This window comes from Pelodiscus sinensis, chromosome 17 (assembly GCF_049634645.1).
Source record: "Pelodiscus sinensis isolate JC-2024 chromosome 17, ASM4963464v1, whole genome shotgun sequence".
Lineage (NCBI taxonomy): Eukaryota > Metazoa > Chordata > Testudines > Trionychidae > Pelodiscus > Pelodiscus sinensis.
In genome coordinates, this window is record NC_134727.1 from 29885416 (window position 1) to 29894498 (window position 9083).

The 9083-nt window shown below is 48.4% G+C and overlaps 1 protein-coding gene across 10 annotated transcripts in view; it reads left to right on the forward strand.

The window, feature by feature from the left end:
- Nucleotides 1–3152, forward strand: part of SLC25A48 (solute carrier family 25 member 48) — a 53008-nt gene extending 49856 nt beyond the window's left edge. For 4 of the 10 annotated variants that reach the window (XM_025181205.2, XM_075900430.1, XM_014569990.3 and 1 more), the window contains one exon: nt 2710–3151. The gene's annotated coding sequence lies outside the window, so the exon portion shown is untranslated. Of the gene's footprint in view, nt 1–2709 lie in introns of all 10 variants that reach the window. The other 6 variants (XM_075900426.1, XM_075900425.1, XM_025181204.2 and 3 more) reach the window with 2 other exon arrangements.
- The last annotated feature ends 5931 nt before the right edge of the window (nt 3153–9083 follow it).

Below are 9083 nucleotides of genomic sequence, written 5' to 3' on the forward strand. Positions count from 1 at the left end.
ACTGCCCTGTACTACTTAGCTGGAGCCTATACCAATAGCCAGAGGGCAGTTTGACTCAGTGTCTGCTCAGATACCAGCCCTTAGATGCAGGGCAGTGTGGCCCAATGGCCAGTACCCAGGAGGGAGGAGAGCACCTCCACCAGGGAGAGAGGGATGGTATGGGAGCCTAGCCCAACCCACTCCACTGGTCCCTGGCCCTAGGCCAAAACAGCAGCAGAGTGGTCTGTTACTGGGTCAGTGCGGAATCCCATGGAAAGATGCTGACCACACAAGGGTGGGAGATACCCCTCGTATGCCCTCCCTGGGTCACTTCTTACCATGCTTCCAGGAGTTGCAGCCCATGGGGCACTGGGGTCTCCCAGCTCCTCTGTGTGGGTTATTCCCTAGGCTCCATTGGTCAGTGCCCTCCAGTCCGGTTCTTAGGGTCTGCAGCTGCTGCAAACAAAGGCTGAGATGATTCTTCAGCTGGAACCTCCACCAAAGGTCCTTCCCCTCCAGCAGTCAGCCTAGAATGAGCTGGGCTGCTCTCTTTTACACTGAGGCAGCAATTGGTACATACCTAGTATGGCCTAAGGGGAAGGACTTCTGCCCACAGTCAGGAGTTAACCCCCTCTTGTCCAGTGCAGTGTATGTGCCATGCACGTACTCCTTAGGAGGGACCTCGGTGGGTGGTCTGTCTCCCTCACCTCTCTCCCAGGCTGGAGAAGTCCATGCTGACGTGAGCCTTCTCTGCTCGATGACAGATACAGAAGTCATATGGTTGGGGAAGTGGTCCCAACGCATCATCCTGGGATTTGTGTCCTTCACACCCTGCAGCCATTGGAGGGTGCGTCATCAGTCATCAGTGTGAAGGAGCTGCCGAGCAGATCGTGGCATAACACCCCCATATTACCTCCAAGGCCTCCTTTTCAATTGTCAAATAATGTCTCCCTGTGGAACAATTTATGGCTTAGATATAAAATGGGGTTGATTTCCCATTGATTTCCTAGCAATAGGACAGCTTCCAGTCCCATTTCTGAGGCATCTGCTTGCAATGTGAAGTCCCTTGAGAAGTTTCGGTACATGAGGACTGGTTCCTGGGCTAAGGGTCTGAAATGCCTCCTCACACTTAGTGGACCACTGCATCTGTTGTTTGGGGAACTTTTGGTTTTGTCAGAGAGGGGAGGCTGCTACCATTGCAAAGCCTAGTACAAAACTCCAATAGGATGTGGGCAGTCCAAAGAACTGGGTATCAGCTAGAGCAGTGGTGTGCAATCTGTGGGTCACGGCCCCCTTGGGGGTCGCAGCTGCCATCCTGGGGGGTTGCAGTGCTTGGATCCGGCCGGCTGCTTTTCCTGGCTTTCTGGCTCAGCGCCCCATGTACATGTGGTGGGGTGGGGGAGTGGCAGGTGAGGAGGTGGAGGAGTGGGGGAGTGCTTCCTTAAAGGGGCACTTCTTTTTTTTTCTCAACCAAATTTGGCGGCCCCCGTGGGCAAATGAAAAAAGGTGGCGCACCACTGAGCTAGAGGTTGCCTCTTGTCAATCAGAGGCCATAAATTACTTCCCAAGATATGACATTACTTCCTGCCCAAGACAGCATTTTGCAGGTTGGCTGTGAGCCCCACCTCCCAAAGGGCCTCAAAAGCACTGGTTAGGTGTCAAAGGTGATCCTTTCAACTGCTGCTATAACTCGCAGAGTCTTATACACGACTGCATATCGGTTGTGAGGCTGTAGAACTCTGTTCATCAACCACTGAAAGATGTGGGCTGCCCCAGGTAGACCAAAAGGCAATGTGATGGCTGGAAGAGGCCCTATCATCCGGAAAGGCAGTCTTTGCCCTGAAGTTTTGTGTCAGGGATACCTGCCATGACTCCTTTGTTAGTTCTAGTGTTGACAAATATTTGGCTCCTCCTAGTTGCTCTAGAAGTTCTTGAAAGGGGCCTTACCACTTAACTAATAACATTGATTCAGTGGAGGACAATAATAATAGAACTCAGTCTCTGTGCTCAAAGATGAGTACCATAGTCCCTTTGTTGTGTTGTTACTCTGGGATTTGCTGGGCTCGTAACAAGTTTTCTCAAAGACATCTAAGGCCTGGAGGTGCTCCCAGAATTGCAGCCTGTAATAGGTAGTTCCCAGAACCCATGTTGCTTATGCCTCCCGGTCCTCTTTCAGGAAATCCAGGATGACCCACGGTTGTTTCCCACAGAGGAGTTCAAAGGGAGAGAACCGAGATTATGGGCCTTCCCCCACAGGGAATGGTAGAGTGATCAACAGTGTGTTCCAGTGTCAGGGACCATCTTCTACAAAGATGATTTGATGTGAGGGTTCCATTTGTGTTTGGCTAACCCATCAGTTTGTGGGTGGTACAATGAAGTTCTGAGGGGCCAAATGTTCATGAGGCAACACAACTCCACTATCAACTTGGAGGACACAGTGCTGCCCTGATTGGTTAGGATCTTCTTGGGTATCCTGACCTGAAAGAAAATCTTCACTAGCTCCGTTGTGACATTAGGGCCATAGCAATGTGTAGCGGGATGGCCAGCAGCCCAAGAGATCCATGCCAATTCATTCAAATGGTATGTCAGTCACACAGGAGCATGAGGGGGGCCCAAGGTACTGCTGACCCTCAGGGCAGGAAGCACAATAATCCCACACCTCCTGGTGCATTGCATGTCAGGCCAAAAAAAATGGTGTGATATCCTCTGAAGGGTCATTTTTCTACACAGGTGTCCTACCCTGGCTTCTGTGAGAGCAGCTGAAGGAGGCTCGGAGGTCACCTTTCAAGCACCAAAATCTGTTGAATAATTCCCATATTTGGAGTTGCCATACCAGTCGATAGAGGCAGTCACCCCTGATCTCAAACCTTCGTCCTTGTGGAGGATGCAGTATATTGTCTCCTTCTCATTCTGGTGTCACTACCTTCTCCCAGGCAAGACTTAAAGATGGGTCTTCCCTCTGCTCTTGGATGAAGTCCTTGTCATGCTCCAACTGCACTTCGGTATCTTTGACAGGGTGCTCTGTGTGTGGAGGGGACTCAGCAGGTGGTTTACAGGGTTTAAACAATCCTTCTTCACGGTCAGGTTCCACAGGGTGACCGAAGGGTTCCCCTTCTCTGTGGGAGAGGAGAGTAAGTTTTCCTGGTTGTGCCCAGAGTGGCCACCAAGACTCCCTGGGAAGGGCTGGAGGCCCCCTATTTCGAATTAAGTGTCTACACAGCACGTAGTTCAAAATAGCTATTTCGAATTTGGTGTTACTCCTTATAGAATGAGGTGTCCTTTAGTCTGAACTCCGTGCCCGCGGCTAAAAATTCCTCAAGGTATACTGGTAGATCCTATTTAGAGATCCTTATTCGAACTACCTACTCCGTGCCGCGTGTAGCCGTGGGCACGGAGTTCAGACTAAGGGATATTTAAAAATAGTGGCGCCCGGGAAGATGCAAATGAAGCCCGGGATATTTAAATCCCGGGTTTCATTTGCAACTTCGAATGCCTACATTAGCCTCCCTAGTTCGAACTAGGGGGATAATATAGACATACCCTTTGATACTGCATTTCCTCCTCTCAGATGTTGTTGCTCATGGTCTTGTGGATTTTTCTGATTTTTTGGCCAGTCTCACCCTAACAGCAAGGGGGGTAGGGTAGACTAAGATCACCTGGGAGGGTTTCTCTTCAGTCATGGATCTCAAATCTTACCCCATCAGTTGCGTAAAGCTGTATATTCCCATGGATTCTGGTCCTGGAGAGTTAAAGGTCATGAACAAGTCCCTCCTAAAGAATCATCTGACTACAGCCTGAATTTACTTAGGCTGTTGTGAGGATTCCTTCCCCACAAACTGGGACTACACATTTTTCCAGACTTTTTCCCTGGATTTGGGGGCCAGCCATGCCAACATGCCCATAACTAGAATCCATATAGAGAAAGTCCCACCAAAAGTGCCCCTCTTGACCACAGTCCCAGCAAAGATCTCAGATTCCTCATGTCCCAGGGTCTTCATTCAGTGGGCTTTGTCAGTCCTGAGGGTCTCCTTTGCCTTTTGTTCAGGTCCAGCTGATTGAGTGCTGGCATTCAAGGGCTCGGGAATTTTTAGGAATAGACTTTAACTTTTGTTAAACCAAAGTCCTCTGAAACTGTCTCAGAATAGCCCGTTCCTGAAGAGTTGTTGGGGTCCCAAACAATCCTGTTTGCCATCTAGTAAGACATCACTGTGTCTACATCTCTTTCTATTACCAAGTGCACCACATGAGTAACCAGCCCTCTGGACTGTCCTAAGGACAGTGTTTCTTTAGATGTGGAAGAATCCCTGGCTGCCACAGATCCAGTAGGGGCAACTCAAGCACTAGGCCAAATCCAAGGGGAATTTTTAGATTCAATCTAAAGTAGTGTAACTTACATTTTTTTAAGTATGTCACCTTAGGGTATGTCTACACTACAAAGTTAATTCGAAATAACAGCAATTATTTTGAATTAACTTTAATAGCATCTACACAGGCAAACCGCTATTTAGAAACGAATTTGAAATAGTGGAGCACTTATTTCGAATTTGGTAAACCTCATTCTATGAGGAGTAACACCAAATTCAAAATAGCTATTTTGAACTAAGTGCTGTGTACACACTTAATTCGAAATAGGGGGCCTCCAGCCCTTCCCAGGGAGCCCTGGTGGCCACTCTGAGCACAACCAGGAAAACTTACTCTCCTTTCCCCCAGCCCTGGAGCCATTAAAGGGGTAGATCCTGGCCACAGTGCCTGTGCCACCTCCAAGCCTGCCAGCCCAGAGCCAGCAGTGGCCACTGGGGTCCCTGATCGAGTGGCCCCAAAACATGAGCCAACAAGCCACTGGCAGCCAGCCCTCCACCGTTCCCCAGGAGCAATCTGCCAGCTCCCAGGAGCCTGACAGGGGCTGGAGAAGGTGGGTGCCTTCCTGGTCCAGGGTGGAGATCATGGACCTTATTCAGGTTTGGGGGGGATGCCCCCAACTTCCATGATCTCAGCCCTAGACGGAGGAACACAGCCATCTATGGCAGGATAGCTGCCAGCCTGGCCACCAAAGGCCACATGTGAACCCAGGAGCAGGTTTGCATGAAAGTCAGGTTGGTCCGGCGAGACCCCCCACACCTGAGCTCTGAGCTTCCCTTCCCCCTTCTTCCCCTGGCTTCCCCCTTCCAGCTCCCTCCTCCCAGGTTTCCCCCTTACCTCTCCCACCCTCTCTCTTCCTCTCTTCCACCTCCTTTTCCCAGTCTCCCCAGAGGTTAATCCCTCCCACCCCAGTTTTGTTAAATAAAGAGAGTTTGTATTTTTGACCACACGTGTCCTTTATTTTTTACATCAGGAAGGGGGGCTACAGTGGGGTAAGTGGAAGGACGTGAGGGAGGAATGGGGCACGAGCCCCCACTGGGGAGGACTGGGGCGGCTCTCAGGGCTCCTCGTGGTGGATGATCTCCCTCAGGGCCTCCAGGATCCTGACAGCCCCCCGATGCACCCTCCGGATGGCAGCCTGCAGCAAGTGCAGCCAGGCTGATGGCACTGACCCCATGAGACGCATCAGCATGCCCAGGGGCAGCTCTGGCTCCATGTGGCCCAGTGCTGTGGTGTCCCGAGTGCGGGTACTCAGGGCACTCCAAGACAGGACTGCTTTGCTGTCCCTCATCAAGGTAGACAAGCAAGCGGGGAACCCTGAGAACTGTCTTTCCAGGGTGGGGGTAGGGTCCCTTTAAGCACAGAGCTCAGTTAGCCTCAGGCAGGAGCCCCACACACTCAAGTCCTAACTTGATGCCCTGCCGGCACAGGCTCCAGCTAGTCTTAACTTCAGTTCAGGTTCCACTCAGTGTGGACACACTATTTCAAAATAGCAAAACGCTATTTCGAAATAGTTTTTGTGTATAGATGCATTACTTCGAATTAGCTTAATTCAAATTAACTATTTCAAATTGAGTTAATTCGAAATAGTGCTGTAGTGTAGACATACCCTTAGACTCTGTGAGATTCCCTTACTAAAATTCACTTTCAGTCACTTATGGAAACCGGGGTTGCCAGATGGTTTCAGCAAAAATACCGGACACACTTGACATTAAATCACAGTCTACATTACATCTTATTTAGAAAAAAACGGACATTTTTATTTTCTCATTTATATTTTCTCAATTTGTTTCCTGAACAGAAAGCTCAAATACTGGACTGTCTGGTTCAAAACCAGACACCTGGCAACCCTAACGGAAACTCACTTTGAGTCCTACCCATTACTTACTTTCTTCTTACACAGCACCTTTGAATTTGGCTTCTAGTGGTTTTTATGTATCCTGTTATAATCATCATAGCTATTGTGGCTTTGCACCAGCCAGGGCGTCTTCCACATCTAAAGAATTCCCAGATTTTAATACAGAACCACTTGGTTGGTTCTTTTGTTCTAAGGGAGCAGTACAAAAACACCACAGTAAAGACTAAAATCTGGCCCATTGTCTTCAAATTATATAACAAAAATGAAACACATCTTCAACAATGGATATTATAATATGAGGCCCTTTATATTCTTATCTCTACCATCTTCAAGGCCACCATATAATCGGTGTTATTAAATGAAGCATCATTGAATTCCCAGCAGGGGTGGCCCATGAGCCTAGGCGAACTAGGCAGTTTCCTAGAGTGCCGCTGGCTCGGGTGCCTGATGATGATGTCACGGGATGCCGGGGAGCCCCTTGTTGAGGTCACAGCCATTGACGGCCGTGCAGGCGGGGGCGCCGAGGGGGCGCCGATTGTGCCACCTGCCTGGGGCGCCAGCTGCTGCAGCCGACCTCAGGCCGCTCCTGATCCCCAGTGATGAATTTACCAGGTATCTCATATTTGATCTTCTCTCCCACTTCATCATTATGATTAGATTATAATCTGTGGTTTAAAAGCAATCTGTCAGAAATGAAGATATGATTTTTTTCTTCAGCTTTGAGTGAAATGTTTTCTTTCCAGTTTCTTTGACTACCCAGTGATGTTGTTTCATACCAAACAGCACTCTGCTTTGTTAGAGATTTATCATCTCTAACATTTCACTGATCTAAGCTAAAGACATCAAATACATTTTTGTAAGCATAAAGGGGGGGCAAAAATGCACTACAGGAAGAAACAGTGGATTCCATAGTAAGAGGTGAGAAGAAAGTGTAACTGTTTTCTTAACTTAATAACTACAAACTAAATACAGTAAACTTCCGATAATTTGGCACCTTTTGGACCCAGGGGGTGCCAGATTATCAGATATGCCAGACTATCGGAAGTGGGGGCTATGAGGGGTCTGGGGTGGGTGGAGGGGATGCCACTCCAGACCCCTCATAGCCCCCCCTTCCGATAGTCCGGCTCTGCCCCAGGTGTCCCCAATTCAGCCGCTGCTGGTCAGTTTCAGCAGCGGCTGAATCAGGGACGCCTTGGGCAGAGCAGCTGGGGTGCTGCTGGTAGGTCCAGTAGCGCTGCCCTTTGGCACTGCAAGACCAACCTGGCAGCACCCCAGCTGCTCTTGGGGACGCTTGGGGCAAAGCAGCTGGGGTGCTGCCGGGTTGGTCCCATAGCCCAGCTCCTAGGCACTGTGGGCCCAACCTGGTAGCACCCCAGCTGCTCTGCCCCAGGTGTCCCCAAGAGCAACTAGGGTGCTGCCAGTTTGGTCCCGCAGCCCCGAGGGGCAGCACTATGGGACCAAATCAGCAGCACCCCAGCTGCTCTGCCCCCGGCTTCCCCGATTCAGCTGCTGGTCAGTTTCAGCAGCGGCTGAATTGGGGAAGCTGGGCGCAGAGCAACTCCAATTGTCCAGCAGCCAGAGCACTTCCGGGTTCCTGATGGTGCCGGACCATCAGGAGTGCTGGAGCATTGGATGCCGGACTAATGGAGTTTTACTGTAAATGTGTTATATATACATTTTGAGACAATGGGGATTTTGCTAGATCCCAGTCTTAGAGAAAATGTTATCAGTTTTCAGTTGCAATTTTCAAAATCATTCTTCAGAAATTATATATGATAACAAAATTCTGTAGTCAGAAGTTAGAGGAGCAGACTTATTGATCCAATGCCCTGAAGAATAAGAATGTCTTTTTAATAGGAACTCGACGTAGTTTACTCTTTAAGCATAAAAATAAAACAAAAACTTTCAGTACAGGGAGGCTCTGGTGTAGTTCTTGAGTTAAAGAGAAAAAGACCATGCACGGACATCTAGCTGGACCACAATTTCCTGATTCTGAAGAACACAAATAGGTTTACAATGACAGGGGCCAACTTTAGTGTAAGAAGTGAGAATGATTAATGTAAGCTTCCTAAATGCAAGCTGTTTAATCTTGTTTAATCACTAGTATGATTTGGTTCTACATTCAGGCATGAGAATAGCAGGTTCCACCACCTCAAACAAAATACAGGACTATGTAGCACTTTAAAGACTAACAAGATGGTTTATTAGATGATGAGCTTTCGTGGGCCAGACCCACTTCCTCAGATCAAATAGTGGAAGAAAATAGTCACAACCATATATACCAAAGGATACAATTAAAAAAATGAACACATATGAAAAGGACAAATCACATTTCAGAACAGAAGGGGGATGCGGGGGGGTGGGGGGAAGGAAGGTAAATGCCTGTGAGTTAATGATATTAGAGGTGGGGAAGGGTAGATGTCTGTGAGTTAATGGTATTAGAGGTGATAATTGGGGAAGCTATCTTTGTAATGGGTAAGGTAGTTGGGGTCTTTGTTCAGACCCCCGCGGAGAGTGTCGAATTTTAGCATGAATGCCAGTTCAGAGGATTCCCTTTGAAGTGCAGATTTGAAAGTCTTCTGAAGTAAGATGCATGTGATTAGGTCATTGAGACAGTGTCCTTTCTGGTTGAAATGGCAAGAAACTGTTTTTTCTTTGTGATCTTGTCTAATGTCTGTTTTGTGGGCATTGATTCTTACGCTCTTCACAGTAAGGTCTCACTTCACTGTCTAGAAATAAAGGTAGAGTAGGAGTCTGACTAGGACACATCTTGCTTTTGTCATTTTGAGTCACAGCCAATCTCAGCATTAGTTCTGTGTGACTCACATTTTGCTGGAGAAAATTCTGTGTATCTCTTTGCCTTTATTCCTACAGTTGCAGCAAGGTA